General features: G+C 40.6%; 1 protein-coding gene across 8 annotated transcripts in view; it reads left to right on the forward strand.

The window, feature by feature from the left end:
- The window catches only part of ankrd12 (ankyrin repeat domain 12), a 164,522-nt gene that overhangs the window by 54,370 nt on the left and 90,811 nt on the right, over positions 1 to 19,341 (forward strand). The window contains exon 2 of one of the 8 annotated variants that reach the window (XM_059646222.1): positions 11,322 to 11,510. The exons of 6 other annotated variants lie outside the window; for them this stretch is intronic. The gene's annotated coding sequence lies outside the window, so the exon portion shown is untranslated. Of the gene's footprint in view, positions 1 to 2,985; positions 3,007 to 11,321; positions 11,511 to 19,341 lie in introns of those variants that run through there. One more of the 8 variants, XM_059646223.1, reaches the window with a different exon arrangement.

Consider the following 19,341-nt stretch of genomic DNA (forward strand, 5'->3'; position numbering starts at 1 on the left):
CCTGAACTCCAATGTCAATTTTCCTGCTCCTCTGCTGCCTGGCCTGCTGTGTGCTTGCAGCTCCATACTGTTTCTTCTGACTCCAGCATCTGCAGTTCTTACTATCTTTGAATTTGTGATTGCTACTTCCAAGAGGATCCTTAACTTTGAGATTAATCCTACCTCATTTCACAATGCTATATCTAATATAGCCTGTTCTTGGGTAGATTCCACAGCACCTGATGCGCTCCTATAAATTTGTCTCTGATGCCACTGTCTTCCACCTAATTTGTCCAGTTAATATGAAGACCATTTTCAAGAATACCAATTCAAGGGCAAAACCAACATTTGTACTGTATGAAAGAATTATAATTGGTAGTGGTGTTGCCTTGAGAATAAACCAATTAGCGAGTTTTGAGAAGATTTGTAGCTCAGGTTGAGGTTCTGGATATAAGTTTGCTCGCTGAGCTGGAAAGTTCATTTTCAGACGTTTTGTCACCATTCCAGGTAACATCATCAGTGAGCCTCCGGTGAAGCGCTGGTGTTATGTCCCGCTTTCTATTTGTGTTTAGGTTTCCTTGAGTTGATGACTTAATTTCTGGTATTGATGTCATTTCCTGTTCTTTTTCTCAGGGTGGTAGATGAGCTCCAAATCAATGTTTGTTGATGGAGTTCTGGTTAGAATGCTATGCTTCTAGGAATTCTTGTGCGTGTCTCTATTTGGCTTGTCCTAGGATGGATGTGTTGTCCCAATCAAAGTGGTGTCCTTCCTCATCTGTATATAAGGAAACCAGTTGATTGACAGTTAACAGCCAAGTTTTGTTGAAATTTTAATCTAGCCAGGTTGACTTGAGGGAATTGACCTGAGAAATGAACCAACGACTTGCACGTTTTCTAGAGTTGAAACTGGTACAATGTGTTCTTTCCATCTGTAAAGAGCAGGGTATTGTGTATTAATATATACCTTCTAGTAAATGCAAGTGTACTACATTGCAAACCTGACCAACAATCCTAAGTTGGTCACAAACACAGTTCATCACAGTCAGTATGTGCAGTAAATGTCCAGTTGCACAGTCATAGTTAATGTTTTACACTCAATTGTGAGTTTTGTGAGTGTGTGCTAGCTTTCTGTGGTCAGCACCTTGTTTGTTACAAAGAGCAACTCCTTTGTAAAGTCAGAAAGTAAATCATTCCCTGCAAAATGCCCAGCCTGCAACCTACTTCTGTAACCACAATATTTTTGTAGGTGAACTAGCTGAATTTTTGATCAGTGGTAGTTGTCAGGGCATTGATACGTAGGAGATTCAATAAATTAAGTGTTATTACGAAAGAGAAGTGTTCAGATCATTGTCCTGGAGATGGTCATTACTTATGATTATATGGCACGTATTCAGTTCAAACTTATGTCTTTCGCATCTTCAGTCCAGTTGGCATGATTTTGTGAAAGAAAGTAAACAATTATAAGTGGGAATGGTTTCTCCCCAATTTATCAGTCCAGTCATAATTTTGGAAACTGCTATTGGATTTTCTCTTTTCTTTTGCTCCAAGGAAAACAGTGTGAGCTTCTCCACTGCACTGTGTGGATGCTGGAAATCTGAAACAATAATGAAAACTGCTGGAAAATGTAGCAGCCATAGTAACGTATGAGAAGAGAAACTGTGTTCTGAAAAAGGGCTCACTGAACTTGAAATGTTGATTGTGCTTTCTCTCCAGAGATGCTACCAAACTTGAGTTTCTCCAGCAATTTGCTACTATTCCAACTTATTCAATGTCTCCTCAACTGAAGTATCTCATTCCAAAACTAACACTGTGGAACTGGAGGAACACAGCAGGTCAGGCAGCATCAGTGGAGCAGGAAAGTTGATGTTTTGGGTCAGGACCCTTCTTCATGACCTGAAACATCAATTTTCCAGCTCCTCTGATGCTACCTGACCCACTGTGTTCCTCCAGCTCCATACTGTTATCTCTGATGCCAGCAGCTGCAGTTCTTACTATGACTATGTCTGTCTCTATCTCATTCCTGAAACTGTTTTCATAAACTTCTTCTGCACAATCTCAAAAGCATTCATGTCCTTGTCAGCATTCCCTTTTAACTTTTTGTTTCTGGTCAGGTGGACCTGTGTGCAGTTTTTTGTTTAGCGTGACTGCACAGGCATGCTGTTTAGCTCAAAGTAGATCCTTCCTGTAGGGTAGCACTCAATATGTACACGATGCTTAATCGCAAGTATAAATTTTCGTTACTTCCCTGCTATTGTACTTCAAACACTACATTCGAACAGAAGTGCTATACACTTTGTGAACAGCTCTGTTTACCTGTCCTGCCACCTTTTTATTCAATTCTGTATGTATGCACCCATGTTTTTCTCTGCTGCTGTACATCTGAAAGACCCCAACTGTGACTTGATCTACTGGGCCTACTTCACTTCCAAGAACAAGGTCCATTCATGACTGCTTTTCTTGTTGGACTAGATTGAACTGGTCCAGACTGATACTGCTGAACACAGTCTAGGGACAATGGTCCCTCACTTGCTTTGAAAGTTTAAAGCGTTATGTTTTAATTTACTGTAAGCTTCACATACCTCTGTACAGAACCTTATTCCTAGTTCTCCCTATGTCACTGGAACACACATGGATCAAGTCTTGCTGTGAAGAGGCATTTGCTCCAGTTACAATGATTGATATGCATTCAGGAGCAATGAATGAGCTTCCATAGCCATCTAAGATGGGGACTCCAGAGAATCACAATCTTTGAAGAAATTCTTCTGTCATTGCACCTTTCAGCACTAAATGAATTTCCTATTACTCCTCCTCCTTTTTAGCCTGACGCCTCCCACAAAGCTAAACTGACTGACGTACTAAGTTGGCTGGATGACTGGTTTATGATGCAACACCAGAAGTTCAATGCCTGCACCAGCTGAGGTTACTATGAACGATTCTCCTTCTCACCCTCTAGTCTGTCCGGAGGCTGTGACCCTCCAGTTAAACAACCACAAGTCACCCCTCTCATGAAAGAGCAACCAAAGTCTGGTAAGACTACAGCAGCTTTAGCCTTTACTAGAATATGTCATGCAGGAAACGTTGATTGCAATAATGTTCGTTCGTTCATTCATTCATTTACTCTCGCACGCACACTCATGCGCATCTTTCTTTCCTTATTTTTATGTCTCTATCTTAGCAAAAGCCCAGTAACCCCTCAAGTGCCATCTTTGAACTGATTTCCTCCTTCGTTTTGATATACCTTGTCGGTATTCAGTCTTGAGAATTATGCTGCTATATGTGGATGACTTAAACATCGCCAACCTCTTCCTACCACACTGCTGCTCGTCCGTTTACTATTCTGAAGTTCCTATTGCCATAGGGAGCTATTGCATGAAATGTAGGTTCAGGATATTTTCAACCTCCAGTGTCCTGTGACAGCTTCAAGCAGCTTGAGGTACTACCTGAACATATACTGGCACTCTGAAAGCCAGTATTATACAGGAGTTGTGCAGAGTTGGTTTCAGTTGCCAAGTTATTCTACTTGTAGCCCAGTTTTACTGATTACCTTGGTACCACTTGAACGCTTCAATTGTTTATGTTGTGTGTTCTCTGTGTACAATTTCAAACTCCTTTTAGCATTAATCACTTGTTTATATTGTTTTATCTCCTTGGAGTAATTTATTACTGATATATGCTTATTTATATTTTTTTAATCATATTGCTTGGTTTACAATTCAGAATTTATCTATGTCACAACTTTCTTACTCTTTTATTCAAGCACAGTCAGAGCTTTTCTACTGTGGCAATTTCTTGTTGGTTTTGTTTCCTAAATTGGTTTCTCATTTAAATCTTTGCAAAGTTTCACCTCCAGTGTTTTTTTTGTCAGAAGGATTAATTTACAAATTTAGTTTATTTTCTGTGGCTCTTCTTTGTATGTCCATTATGGTGGGGCAAAGGTGGAAGAAAAATTTTCTTTCAACTCTGACTTCACGTTAATTTCAAACAAGTTGATGCTTCTGCAGCACATATTATATAACATTTCTATAGCGCAGAGCCACTTCAAGAATAGTTTGTATAATTGTGTTTACCAATCAAGTGACGACTTTTCCTGTTTACGTTGCAGTGTAGTTTTAACAACACCAGATAAACAGATCATTGTGTATCTGCGTTTGTTTAAAAATTATTCATTGCAATTTTATTTCTGGGAGACATTTCTCTGTAGAAGTCTTGGAAAACTGCTTATCAGAGGATAAAATGGCAGTTGAGTGTTCTTCTTCTTCTACTGTTACTGCATTGATGTTTTCTAGGTTGTGAAAAATCATCTCTTTACAACAGAGAATTGACTGGTATTTATAGATTGTTAACACGCGTTGATTGGGTTCGTGAGGTAATTCAACTGTGGATGCAGCCTGACTTTGGATTTATGAATATTGGGCTCAGAGCCGTAGAGGATATGTGCGTTGTATTACAGGTAGCAACTGTAACTACTTAAATGAAAGCAATAAATGAAAGTAAGTGAACTTTCCTAAGGTTTCCAGTTTACTCTGTACGTGGAATTTTGCAGGAAGATTTGCGATAGAATCATTGTAAAAGAAGACTTGTGTTTATGTACAGCTATTCACAACCTTATGGCGATTCAAAGTACCTTATAGCCAGTGGAGGATACTTTGATTAATATAAGAAACATGCAACAGATTTATGCACAGCAAACACATGCCAGTGTGTTAATGGAAAGATAAGCTTATTTAATTGTGCTGCTAGTGCAACATAATGTATTTATGATGAGGAAGATGTTGGCATAGTGTAATGTGTCTGAACTAGTAATCCAGAACTATGTCTGCACCAGACATGGGCTTGAATGCTACCTTGTTATAAACTTGAATTCGGTAAAAGTCTAGAATTTTAAAATAAGTTCTAACAGGGACCACGTATCCACTGTCTATTGTCATAAAAACCCTTCTGGGGGTTCACTGATGCCTTCTAAAGAAGGGAATCAACCATCCTTAGCTAGTTTGGCAAGTCTGAGATTTCACCATAGCAGTGTGATTGCATCTTAACTGCCATCTGGAATGCTGACCTAGCAAACATTGCCCACATCACGTGAACAAACAACATATGTGATACATGAGCATAAATGTATGTATATATGTACAGATGGCAGGGGTAACCGTCATAGTATTGCCATGTGATCCTTTAAATTTACCAGTTAAGGTAGACAGTAACTACTTAATTCTCACTTTAAAACTACAATCACAGTCATCCAAAAGTCAGTACTGGAGTCATGTATCAGCCTAGATTTTGTTTGAATATTTGGAGTTGAAGTTGAATGTTTAGCTTCCCCAAAGCTGAGAATGCTAGAAATGAGCCATGGTTGACACCTGTTCATTTTTGATGTCTCGATGTATTTCACATTCTGCACTTGCAGTGATCAAAATATTAGGTCTTTCATGATATCAAGAGAGCTAAAGTAGCATGCAGCTGTCAAAAAACAATACTACAGAACCTACAGCTCAGCAGGTTAAAGAGAAACATGGTAAAGACATTCAAAAATCATGGAAGGTTTCTTAAACCAGTAAAGAGGAACAGTTTCCACTGACAGAAAAGTTGGTAACTGGCAAGGAGAGTTATTGGAATTGATAAAAGTACTAGGGGCAGTATGACGGAAAAATATTGTGTGTGTTATGATGATGTGGAATGCTGTACTTGAAGGATGGTGGAAATTGTCCAATAATAGCTTTGAAAGGAAATTGTGTGAATGCTTGAACAGGACGTGCAGGTTATGGAAGGAGGAGGAAACTGACTAAATGGACAATTCCGTTGATTGAACAGTCAGTGTTCTAAAGAAAAATATAAATGATGCAGCTTTTAGGAAGAGAATAATCTTTAATGAAGATACGTTATGCCATTAGCTGTTTCAATAAATGAATATACAAATTAAGAACAGGTGTGCAACATTGTACTGTTCTAATGTGATCTGCAGTTTGACAGGATCATGGCTGAGTATGGACTCAATCCATTTTTCTATATTCTCTATATTCTTTGATTTCCTTGTCATTCAAGAATCTGTCTAACTCTGCTTCTAGTGACCTCGTCTCTGCTGTCTGGGAAAGGGAATTCCATCGACTGCAGCACTTGGGAATAAATATCTCCTTGCCTGTGTCTTAAATGGGAGAGCTGTTATTTTAAATTCTGTCGCTTAAATCTAGGCATTCCCACAATGCGGAGCATCCTGCCAACAGCTGTGTCAAATGCACTTAAGATATCTTATTCCTCAATAAGCTCATTCTTTTGAACTCAAGTTGTTACAACCCCACTGCGTCCAATGTTTCCTCATAAGATAACCCCTTCATTTCAGGAAGCAGTGAAGTGAGACTCATCTGAACTGGCTCAATCAATTATATGCTTAAGTGAGGAGACCACAACTCACTTTGGGTACGTACACAGCAATCCAGATGTTCCACTGGTGGAAAATCTGTCCTACTTTTGATTCATTCCCTTGCAATAAACATTTCATTTGCTTTCCGAATCTCTTCCCTGTACCTGAATAATAATTTTGTGCCTTTAAAACAAAACTTCTGTTTTACGACTCTAACCCTTCTAGATCAGTTGGACCACTGGGCATGACGTGCCAACAACGCATAGCACTCTGAAAGCGAGTGTTAGGAATTTTTTGTGCTTGTGGAAATACTTCCACCATTGAAGAACTGTTTTATCCACCACTTCTTTCACCACCAACAATTAACCCCCATTCTTTACCATCTTCCCATGCAATCACCAATCCCTAATTACTCTTGAACTTGGTGGCATGCTAGACCACTTAAGAACACAACTAAAAGTCAGCCACATTATTATGGATCTGGAGTTATTCAAAAGCAAACCAGATAAGGATAAAGATAATGGGAACGGCAGATGCTGTAGAATCCGAGATAACAAAGTGTAGAGCTGGATGCACACAGCAGGCTAAGCAGCATCTTAGGAGCACAAATGCTGATGTTTTGGCCTGAGACCCTTCATCAGATGATATTCTTCCCTAAAGGGTATTAGTGAACAAGATGGGTTTTCATGACATGTGATAGCTTGGTCACTATTACTACTGGTAGGTTTTGATTCCTTTTTTTTAATTGAATTTAAAATTTTTAGGGCCATCTTGTACGTCTTGTAGCACAGTGGTACTGTTCTTATCCCTGGACTGAGAGAGCTGAGTTCAAGTCCCACCTGCTCCAGTGGGTGTGTAATAACATCTCTGGACAGGTTGATTAGAAAAATAAATTACGCTGTCATTGATTTGTCATGATGAGTTTCCAATCCATGTCCGCCACTCCAGGTTAATCAGCAGTTTACCTACAATTTATTCAATTTGGTCTACTGTATTCACTACTCACAACATGATCCCTTCTAAACTGCGGAGATGAATTAGTCTAAGTGGTGACTTTGCAAAACAGCATCATTCTGACCACCACAAAGAAGACAGTCTAGGAGACTCGGCAAAAAAAGTAAAAATGTGAAGTTATGTATTTCATTAGGAAGTGTAGAGGTGTAGTCTAATTTCCTAAATAGGCTTCAAAAATCTGAAGCATGAAGTGATTTAGTCCTAGTTTAAGGTTAACATGCTGGTTCATTTGACTGTTAGGAAGGCAAATGCAATGTTAGCATTCATTTTGAGAGGGCTAGATTACAACAGCAAGAATGTAATGCTGAGACTGTACAAGGCTGTGGGCAGCCTGCGCTTGAAATATTGTGAGCATGTTTGGACTCTATCTAAGGAAGGTGTGCTGGCCATGGAGGGTGTCCAGAGAAGGTTTACAGAATGATCCCAGGCTGTAACCTGAAAGCAGATTCTTTAGTCCAACTTGTCCATGCCTACCAGGTGTCCTAAACTGAACTACTCCAATTTTGTCTGCTTTTGGCCCATATCATCATAAACCTTTCCTGTATGTATGCCTGTCCAAATGCCTTCTATAACCAGGGACCCAGATTTGATTTCCTCCCTTGAGTGACTGTCTGTGCGGAGTTGGCACATTCTCCCTGTGTCTGCATGGAATTTCTCAGGTTGTCCCTGTAGAAGGGCGATCATAATTGTACACCGCATTCTAAAAGTCGCTTCACCCATGACTTGTATGGCTGCAACCTGACATCCCAACTCCTATACTCAATGCTGTGACCAATGAAGCACAGCACGTCAGATGCCACCTTCATTATCCTGTCTGCCTGTAATGCCATTTTCAATGAACAGTGTACCTGTGCCCTTGGTGTCCTCTGTTCAATGACACTCCCCAGGGCCATACCGTAAGTCCTACCCTGGTTTGCCTTAACAAAATGCAACACTTCACGTTTATCTAAATTAAACTCCACTTGCCACTTCTTGACCCCTTGACCCATCTGATCAAGATCTCATTGTACTCTTCGATAACCTCCTTCACTGTCCACTATCCCACCAATTTTGGTGTCATCCACAAACTTACTAACCATATTTTCATCCAAATTGTCAATATAAATGACATAAATGCCTGTGCAGCCAGAACCAATCCTTGCGGCACACGCTGGTCACAGGTCTCCAGTGCAAATAACAACCGTCAACCTCAAGCCAATTTTGTATCCAATTGGCTATCCTCCCTAGATCCTATGTGATCTCACCTTAATAACTAGTCGACTATGTGGGATCTTGCTCAAGCCCATGTAGGCAACTTATACCTCTTTGCCTTTATCTATCTATCTCTGTCTCTTGCTGTCTCTGCCTCACTGCCTCTGTCTCTCTGCCTCGCTGTCTATGTAACCTCTTCAAACAAACTGAATCCAATGAGTCAGAACTGAGCTGAGGACTCTAGGTCTGTACTCGAGGACTGAAGATGGATGAGGAGACTATCTGTTTAAAACTTTGAGAATATTAAGAGGCCTGGATAGAGTGAATGTAGAGGAGATAATTCGACTGGTGGGAGCTGCTAGGACCCAAGGGCACAGCCCGGGACTGAAGAGACTGACAGGAGAAGGGATTTCTTCAGCCAGAGGGTAGAACTCACTGCCTTAGAATACTGTGGAGGTCAAGTCAATGACCTTCTCTAAGACAGATGTTCTTAATTAGTATAGGGATCAACAGTTATGGGGAGAAGGCAGGTGATTGAAGTGATATACCAACATTAGCTGAAAGGTTGCAGGTACTGTACAAGCATTTCCTTGATAGGCTGTCCCACATAGAGGATATCTTTTGTCTGAAAGAAGAAATGGTTGCAGCAGCTCCCCTTTTCTATCCCCACAAAAAGTGTTGCGCCTAGTTGACCATCATGATGTACAGATGTGAATAGTTCACAGCTTTTGCTGCTAATGTTTCCAGATATCACAATTGTACCTGATCCTGTTTGCACCTTGCAACATTACGACATTGGAATGCAATTGGGTTTGCAGTCCCAGGCCAAGATTGTCCTCTACATTATTGGGCACTCAGGCCAGATGTATTAAAGCTTATTACCACCCAAGCTGATATCAACTAACTGCAGTCTCTAATATTTTCACAGCTAAAGTTTCAGATCAGAACCATCTCCAATAAGAGGAAGCTCAATCAATTTTTTCCTGACTTTTAATAGCACTGCAGTTGCAGAACCCCTTCAATATCAACATTTTGAGAAGCTCAGCTGCGCCATTTGTAATATCACAGCTATGTAAGGAGGATAGAAGCTTTACAATAATTGACTCATAGTTGTATCTGAAAACGTTGTTAGGTTCGTTTTTCGGAGACCCTCACGGACTTGATGCAATAGCAAGACACTGGCCTGGCTACAAAAATGCAATCCTTTTTTTATTAAGCAAGTGCAAGCTATGGAGGATCACTGCTCAACCCGGCACAGACTTCTGGGTTCCGTAAGCGATTCTCCCCAATCAGTGGACAGTGCCAGCTTTTTATACTCTATTTTGGCTGATACATAAAACAATTACGACATTTGGAACATTGTAGCTATAGCAACAAGCCAGAAGCTTGGAATTAACAACAAATAACTCTCCTCCAGTCCACAAGTTGGGAGTGAATGGAATGTGTCCCATTTGTCCTGATTTATACTGCTTGAACAAAACTCAAGTAGCTTGATGCCATCCAGGACAAAATGAGTGAATTAATTTTTTTAAAAATAGAAGAAATTTGTAGATTGGGGAAAATCAAATTGGCAGCGGAGCCACAAGGAAGCGTTCATAGAATGTATTCAGGTCAGTTTCCTAGTAGAATATAATGTGGATCCAACCAGTAATCAGGCTATTTTGGATCTGGTAATATATGATGAGGAAGCTTTAATCAAAAGTTGCTGAGGAAATTGTGACCATAACATGGTAAAATTTAGCATTGAGATTTGGAAACCTGGGTTAGAACAGCTGAAGTTAAATAAGGTTAATTATAAATGATTGAGGACAGTTGGCTAAAATGGACTGGGCAAGAAGTTTAATGGAAAAGATGATTGAACAATGACAGACACTTAGGGAAATTGTTCAAGACTCACAATGCAGGTATATCCCAGCAAGGAAGAAGGATTATAGGAAATTTATTAATCAACCATGGTTAAGAAGGACAGTATCAAAAGGAAAGGAAAAATATACAATGTGGCTAAGATTAGTGGTAAACTAGAAGATTGAGACTGTTTTAAAAATCTCAAAGATATCCTAAAGGAAAGGGAGAAAATAAACTGAGGGTAAATGAACAACTAATATAAAAACAGAAAGCAATAACTTCTTTGGACCCCTCTTCCATTTTATATGTTTAAAGTGAACATGTGTGCATTAGCGAATGAGGCTCTGAAGATAATAGTTGGGAACCAGGACATGGCAGAGGCGTTGAATATATACTTTATGTCACTCCTCATCGTAGAACGTACTAATACCTTTCTCAAAATTGAAATAATCAAAGAACAAAATGTGGGGAGGAAGTAACTAACTATCACTAGAGAAAAGTGCTCGGGCTAAAGTCTGACCAGTCCTCTGGATCTGATGGGTTGCATCTTAGGATATTCAAGGAAGAAGTAGAAGGCAGTAGAGGGTAGGTCATTAAAATCATTCATCAGTGAGACAGCTTTTTTTTAATCAGTGAGGGAATCGAGGATTACAGAAAAGGACAGGAAAGTGGATTTGATCGTAGGATCAGCTATGATCTTATTAAAGTGGCGGCGCATTCTTGATGTTCCAAACAACCAATTTCTGCTCTTACATTTTATGGTCTAATCACAAATGTTTTGCTGATTGCTGTTAGTAAATTTTAATTTCTCCTATTCATAACTTATATTTCTTATCCTGTTCTCTATCTGACAAATCACTTGGCTGACTTTTGGATGTTATATATCCATTTTTTTGTGTACAACTTCTTTCTAATTTGCTTTTTTTAAATTTTAAAGTTTGCTGATGACACCACCATAGGCTGGATATGGAAAAAATGACAAGACAGAATGCAAGACATAATGGAGTGCTTGATGTGGTGTAATAATAACAATCTCTCCCTCGATGTCAGCAAAACTAGGGAGCGGATCATCGACTTCCGGTAGCGAGGAAGAGGACATGTCCCTATCTACATCAATATAACACAGGTGGGGATGGTTGTGAGCATCAATTCCTGAACCACCCACATGATGCATTAGCCAAGAAGGCTCCGCAACACCTCTTTTCCTCCAGAGGATAAGGAAATTTGGCATGTCCATAAGAACTCTTACCAACTTTTATTGATGCACCATAAAAAGCATTCTATCTGGATGCATTATGGCTTAGTATGGCAATTGCACTGCCTAGGACCATAAGAAACTTACGGAAAGTTGTGAATACAGCCCAGACCATCATGCAAACCAACCTCCATCCACTGACTCCATTTATACTTTTCTCGATGCCTCAAAGGCAGCCAACATCTTCATCAAAGACCCCCGCCCCCCTGATTACTCCCAATCCAATTATTATTATTAATCTTACCAAGTTCTTTCATCAAGCAGAAGATGCAAAAGTTTAAACACGTACCAACAGGTTCAATAAGATCATCTTCCCTGGTGTTATTAGACTTTCAAATTTCAAATATAATGTTGATCTTGCTTTTGTGCACCACCTTTGCAGCCATAATTCTGCATTCCTTGTTTTGTTCAGTCACTCTATGATCTTTGCATATTACGATCTGTCTGTACTGGGTGCAAAACAAAACTTTTTACTGTAATTAGTTACATGTGACAATAATAAATCAAATCAAATCACTTCCTCTGGCAATTCATCCCACACACGGTCCACACTGTCTATAATAAATAAAAAGCCCCTCTGATCCTTTTAAAATCTTTCCTCTCTTCACCTTTAAAAATATGCCCAGTAACTTTGAACACCCCACCCTAGGGAAATGGCCCTTTGTTGTTCACCTCTTAATGCAAGTATTTGTCTAAATATGACTTATGGCATTGGGAACATTAGATTAACTGATGCTGGGTCAGCGGTTGGTATATGAGTGAGGAGGCTACTGTGGGTTGTTAATCTTGAGAACTTGGGTTTTTTTATGCAATCTAGGTAGAACCTTTTTCATTAAAACAAGAATCAATAAAATTATTTTGAAGAACTTCTTATCACTCTTCTGTCATCAAAGAGAGAAGTTAAATACAATATTTGTTGGGCTTGCACATCTTTATTTTTCGTTCTTAGTTCAGGATATGGAAGTTGAGACTGCACTTGCAGTTGAGTTTTTGATTCCCAGTAATGCCATTCCCATATGGTTGGGCTTCCCCCTCTGTTTTCATCTCGTTATACCACAGCTCAATCAATGGGCTTGTCAGAAAACAAAATGGAATTCAGTCTCAAAAATTGTTAGTATCATTTTTTTTTTGCAACATATATTAGCACCTGTTTTAGTCGTTGCTTTATTTCAAGATCTAACAATTAGCACAAGACTGGTTTTCTCATCTTTAGTTCAAGAATTCCATCTTTGGGAGATTAGGTTTCAGTTTAAATCCTGACAAATTAGATTAGATTATATTCCCTACAGTGTGGAAATGGGCCCTTTGGCCCAACAAGTCCATGCCGCCCCTTGAAGCATGCCACCCAGACCCATCCCCCTATAACCCACACACCCCTGAATACTACAGGCAATTTTAGCATGGCCAATCCACCTAGCCTGCACGTCTTTGGACTGTGGGAAGAAACCGGAGCACCCGGAGGAAACCCACGCAGACACGGGGAGAATGTGCAAACTCCGCAGAGACAGTTACCCGAGGCTGGAATCGAACCTGGGTCCCTGGCGCTGTGAGGCTGCAGTGCTAACCACTGAGCCACCGTGCCACCCCCAAATGCTTGCACCCCAGGAGAAACAAGGCATGGGCCCACAGCATAAGCTATGAATTTTAATTGGTAATCTTGCTGATGGTAATTAAAATGCTTCTTGATGCAGTAAATACAAAAGTCTCAATTGGTACTCTAAGGGTGCTGTCTGAAGTTAACAATAGAGCAAACTAATCAGGCAAAGTAAGAGCTTTATCCTATTCTCCTGAATACCCTGTTAAATTTTTTTAACTCCTTTGCATAGTAATAATTGTTTAATAAAACCCAGAAGTTGTGCAGTCCCAAACATTGTAGTATCCAATTTTTTGATGAACAGACAAATGTATGTGGGAGTCGATATCCTGCCATGTTAAGCCTTCTTCACTATTCCAGTTTCTATACAAAAAGTGTTAGACCTGTTTGAGTTTACAAATTCTGTTTTGTATACATGGTAATTTAACTTCAAAATTAGGCAGACTATCAAAGCCTTGTTTCCAAGAATGAGATGAACAAAGTTCTGTTGTCAAATTCAAAATCAAATGCACGTTTAAAAGGATGCAGCTGTAGAGATTTTCTCCTTACTTGCTTCATCCATTATAGAAATGTTGGTGAAAGAAATTCCCAATAAAAATACAAGACCTGCTCTGTCCATTTCAATAACAAAGATGGCTATTAAAAAAATTTTTGTAGTTTCTTTTCACCTAATACTAATTAATAGGGCAGCTACTTTGTAGGAAGCTGACTCATTGGTAATTAAACTCTTTTGGCAGAAAATATCATGCAAATGGTATTTTTGTAGTATAAAGCGATGTGGTTTCATCTAGTTAATGAATGGATATTCTATGAATGTACATTGAAATGAATCATAGAATCCATATATTACAGAAGGCTACTTGACCACAGAACTAGGGCACTTGTCAGCTCTTAAAGTGCTACTGTCAACACTCATCAGCTTTCCTCGTAACCCCTTAAATGTACATATTCAGCTGTAAAGGATGATTCGTTTAGTCTCAGTAGTATGTGTACTAAAGCAGTGTCTTGCTCCAATAACCTTCTGAAAACAGTGATTGGAGCCACACCTGCTGCAATGCATGCTGATTGTGTTTGTTGGAGGTCAGTCATCTCCAGCTGCAGCCCATCTCTGCAGGAGTTACTCAGGGTAATGCTCTGGTCCCAATCATCTACAGCAACTTTGTGTCTGTCGTAAAGGCAACGGTGGGGATATTCGCAATGATTGCACAATGTTCAGTACCATTTGCAACTCTTCAGATACTACAGCATTCTCTGTCCAAATGCAGCAAAACCTGGACAAGATCCAGGCTTGAGCTGACAATTGGCAAGTAACATTTGCACCACCCAAATACCATGCAATATCATTGACCAGATACTGAACCGAACAGGCTTGCTTTAGAGGATTACAGGCTTGCTCGGAAGGAGCTCAAAAGTGGACTGAGGGGTGCCAGGAGGGGGCACAAAAAGGCTTGGCAGGAAGGATTAGGGAGAACCCGAAGGCATTTTACTCATACGTGAGGAATAAGAGAATGATTGGTGTGAAGGTAGGGCCGATCAGGGATAGCGTAGGGAACTTGTGCGTGGAGTCTGAGCAGATAGAGGAAGCCCTAAATGAGTTTTTTGCTTTGGTTTTCGCTAAGGAAAGGGACCTTGTTGTGAATGAGAACTTTGAGGAGCAGGAAAACAGGCTTGAACAGATAGAGATTGAGGAAGTTGATGTGCTGGAAATTTTGGAAAGCATTAGGATTGACAAGTCCCCAGGGCCAGACCAGATTTATCCTAGGTTGCTCCAGGAAGCGAGAAAGGAGGTTGCTAAGCCGCTGGCGAAGATCTTTGCTTCCTCACTCTTCACGGGAGTCATACCGGAAGATTGGAGGGAGGCAAATGCTGTTCCTCTTTTCAAGAAAGGGAACAGGGAAATCCCTGGAAATTACAGACCAGTCAGCCTTACGTCTGTGGTCAGGAAGGTTTTGGAAAGAATTCTGAGGGATAGGATTTATGACTATTTGGAAAAGCATAGCGTGATTAAAGGGAGTCAGCATGGCTTTGAGAGGGGCAGGTCACGCCTTACAAATCTTATTGAGTTCTTTGAGGAAGTCACAAGACAGATTGACGAGGGTCGAGCAGTGGATGTGGTGTACATGGACTTCAACAAGGCATTTGATAAGGTTCCCCATGGCAGGCTCATGCATAAAGTCAGGAGGTATGGGATACAGGGTGAGTTGGCTGTCTGGAGGCAGAGTGTGGTTGTAGATGGTAAGTATTCTGCCTGGAGGTCAATGCTGAGTGGTGTCCCACAGGGCTCAGTTCTTGGGCCTCTGCTCTTTGTAGTTTTTATAAATGACTTGGATGAGGAGGTTGAGGGGTGGCTTAGTATGTTTGCTGATGAGAAAGGTTGGAGGTGTTGTTGATAGTATCGAGGGCTATTGCAGGCTTCAGCGAGACATTGACAGTATGCAGAGCTGGGCTGAGAAATGGCAGATGGAGTTCAACCTGGATAAATGCGAAGTGATGCATTTTGGAAGGTTGAACTTAAATGCTGAATATGGGATTAAAGGCAGGATTCTCGGCACTGTGGAGTAACAGCGGGATTTTGGTGTTCAAGTGCATAGCTCCCTCAAAGTTGCCACCCAGGTGGATAAGGTTGTTAAGAAAGCATATGGTGTTTTGGCTTTCATTAACAGGGGGATCGAGTTTAAGAGCCGCGAGGCTATGCTGCAGCTCTACACAACCCTGGTGAGACCACACTTGGAATATTGTGTCCAGTTCTGGTCGCCCTATTATAGGAAAGATGTGGAGGCTTTGGAGAGGGTGCAAAGGAGGTTTGCCAGGATGCTGCCTGGACTGGAGGGCTTGTCTTACAAGGATTGGTTGACTGAGCTCGGACTTTTCTCTCTGGAGAGGAGGAAGAGAGGTGACCTGATTGAGGTGTACAAGGTAATGAGAGGCATGGATAGAGTTGATAGCCAGAAACTTTTCCCCAGGGCAGGATTGACTGCCACAAGGGATCATAGTTTTAAGGTGTTAGGAGGAAGGTATAGAGGAGATGTCAGAAGGAGGTTTTTCACCCAGATAGTTCTGAGCACATGGAATGCTTTGCCAGTGGTAGTCGTGGAAGCAGAGTCATTAGTGATATTTAAGCGACTGCTGGACATGCACATGGACAGCAGTGAATTGAGGGGAATGTAGGTTAGGTTATTTCATTTTTGGATTAGGATTATGCCATGGCACAACATTGTGGGCCGAAGGGTCTGTACTGTGCTGTACTTTTCTATGTTCTATGAACTAAACATATAAATAGTGCTCAGTAGCAGCAGGGCCTGCCATCTACAAAACACACGAGAGAAATTCACCAAAATTCCTCAGACAGCACCTTCCATTCCACGACTGCTTCCACCTGGAAGGAGAAGGGTAGCATATACAGGAGCACAGCACCACCTGCAAGTTCCATCCACACAAGCCACTCACCATCCTAACTTAGAGTATATCTCCATTTCTTTGATTAAAAACTGTAAATCGGAAACAAAAACAGAAATTGCTAGAAAAGCTCAGCAAGCCTGGCAGCATCTGTAGAGAGAAAGCAGAGTTAACATTTCAGAACTTCCTCTGCAATGAAGAAGGGTCACGCTTCCTGAAATGTTAACTCTGTTTTCTGTTCACAGATGCTGCCAACCTGCTGAGCTTTTCCAGCAATTTCTGTTTTTGTACCATTTCTTCAATGTTGGGTCAAAATCCTGGCATTTCTTCCCTAAGAACAATGTGGATCTACCTACAGCACGTGAACTGCAGTGGTTCAAGAAGGCAGCTCACCACCACCTTAAAGCCAACTCGAGGCAGAAAGTAAATGCTGGTCTTGCCAGTGATGCTCACATCCCAAGTGATTTTTTTTTAATCCTAAAGACAACTTACAATTAAATAGAGAGCATGCTGAGAGGCTTACAAAGCAAAAGGATATAGCGGTATTGCAGAGCAGTTACTTTAAAAAACTGGAGCCCCACATACGCATTCTGGAGTTAACTAAAGGGCCTTACTTAGTTATAAGACAGATATTCATTTGAATGGACTGGCCAGGAAGACTATAAGATAGGAAAGTTCATGAGCCATGGCTGATGTTTAGGGAGATACTCCATTGCTCCCAACTAAAGTATATTCCAGATAGGATGAAAGATTATCAGAAGACAAAAGTCATCCATGGATAAGCAAGGAAGCTAAAGATAGTGTAAAAACAAAAACTAAAGCATACCTAAACCAAAGCTGGAAGATTGAGAAATTTTTGAAGATCATGTTTTAAAAAGGTAATAAAAAACAATCTAGTATAAAAATAGATTGCAAAAGCTTTTATAAGTGAGTAAAAGGGAAATAGAGCAACCAGAATTAAAGTTGGAACCTTGGAGGAGGAGTCTGAGGAGTTAATAGTGGGGAACACAAATGACAAAGTCTCTAAATCAGTATTTTACTTCATTGTCACAGCGGAGGACACAAGTACCATCCTAATAGTAACAGCTAATACAGATATTATAGAAAAGGATGTTCTCAGAGCAATCATCTCTAGGGGAAAACGTACAGAGAAAACTATTGCGATTGAAGGCCAGTAAGTCCCCAGGGCCTGATGGCCTCCAATCTAGGGTCTTTAAGAAAGTGGCAACGGGAATAATGGATCCATTGGTTATAGGCTAGTGATGTGACTCAGTGGTTAGCACTTTTGCCTCACAGCACCAGGGACCTGGGTTCAGTTCCAGCCTTGGGTGACTGAAGTTTGCACGTTCACCCTGTGTCTGCATTTTTCCAAGTTTGTTCCAGGTGCTCTAGTTTCCTCCCCCAGTCCAAAAATACACAGGTTAGGTGGATTGGCCATACTGAATTGTCTCATGTTGCATGGCTAGGTAGATTAGCTTTGGTGAATGTGGAGTCACAGGGCCATTGTCGGGGTGGTGGGATGTTCTTCGGCGGGTCATTACAGACTTAATGGAACAAATTACCTCGACTTGCACTGTGGGGATTTATGATTGTATGAATGTTCCAAAACCCCATGGATATGGGAAAGTTTCCAGTGTATTGGAAAAATGCTAATATAACTCCCTTATTTAAAAAGGGACAGAGGCAGAAAGTAGGAAATGAGACCAGTTGGGCAATTGAGAATCTGTAATTTAGGAAATAACAACAAGACGTTTGGAATGTCAAAACACAATCCATCGGAGTCAGCATGGCTTAATGAAGTTTAAATCGTGTTTGACTAGTTTTGCTAGCGTTCTTCAAGACTGCCAGAAGGCTTTGATAAGGTGCCGCACTAAAGGTTCATAACAAGGTAAGATCTCACGGTGTTACTCCAAATTTATTAGTCTGGATTACTGACCGGCTAACCAACAGAAAGCGGAGTTGGGATAAATGGGTCCTTTTCTGTTTGGAAAGATCTAACCAGTTGGTGCCTTAGGGATCGGTCCTTGTGGCCCCAACTATTTACAGTCTGTGCGGGGATGGAAAGTACTATAGCTAAATTTGCAGATGGTAACAAATTAGAAGGAAAGGTAAGTTGGATTGAAGAAATAAGAAATTTACAAATGTATGTGGATGGATTAGATGAATGGTCCAAAATCTGGCAGATGAAGTTACAAAGAAACAAGTGTGAGGTTATTCAAGATAAAATGTGGAGCTGGATGAACACAGCAGGCCAAGCAGCATCTTAGGAGCACAAAAGCTGATGCTTCAGGCCTTTTTCTGATAAAGGGTCCAGGCCTGAAACGTCAGCTTTTGTGCTCCTAAGATGCTGCTTGGCCTGCTGTGTTCATCCAGCTCTACACTTTGTTATCTCGGATTCTGCAGCATCTGCAGTTCCCGTTATCTCTGTAAGGTTATTCATTTTGGATCAGTGAAGTAGAAAGAGAACTTATTATCTAAATGGAGAGAAACTTAAAAGTGGTTTGGTACTGTGCGATTTGGGTGTCCTAGCGGATGATCGCAGAAAGCCAGTATGCAGGTACAGCAATTAACAAGGCAGATGAATTTTGGCATTCTTTTTGAAAGGAATATAGCATAAAGGTAGTGAAGTGAAGCTGCGACTGTACAAGATGTTAGTGCATACAATTTTGGGCTCCTTTTCTGGAGGATGGATTTAGTTGCATTTGAGGTAGT

Source organism: Stegostoma tigrinum, chromosome 5 (assembly GCF_030684315.1).
Source record: "Stegostoma tigrinum isolate sSteTig4 chromosome 5, sSteTig4.hap1, whole genome shotgun sequence".
Lineage (NCBI taxonomy): Eukaryota > Metazoa > Chordata > Chondrichthyes > Orectolobiformes > Stegostomatidae > Stegostoma > Stegostoma tigrinum.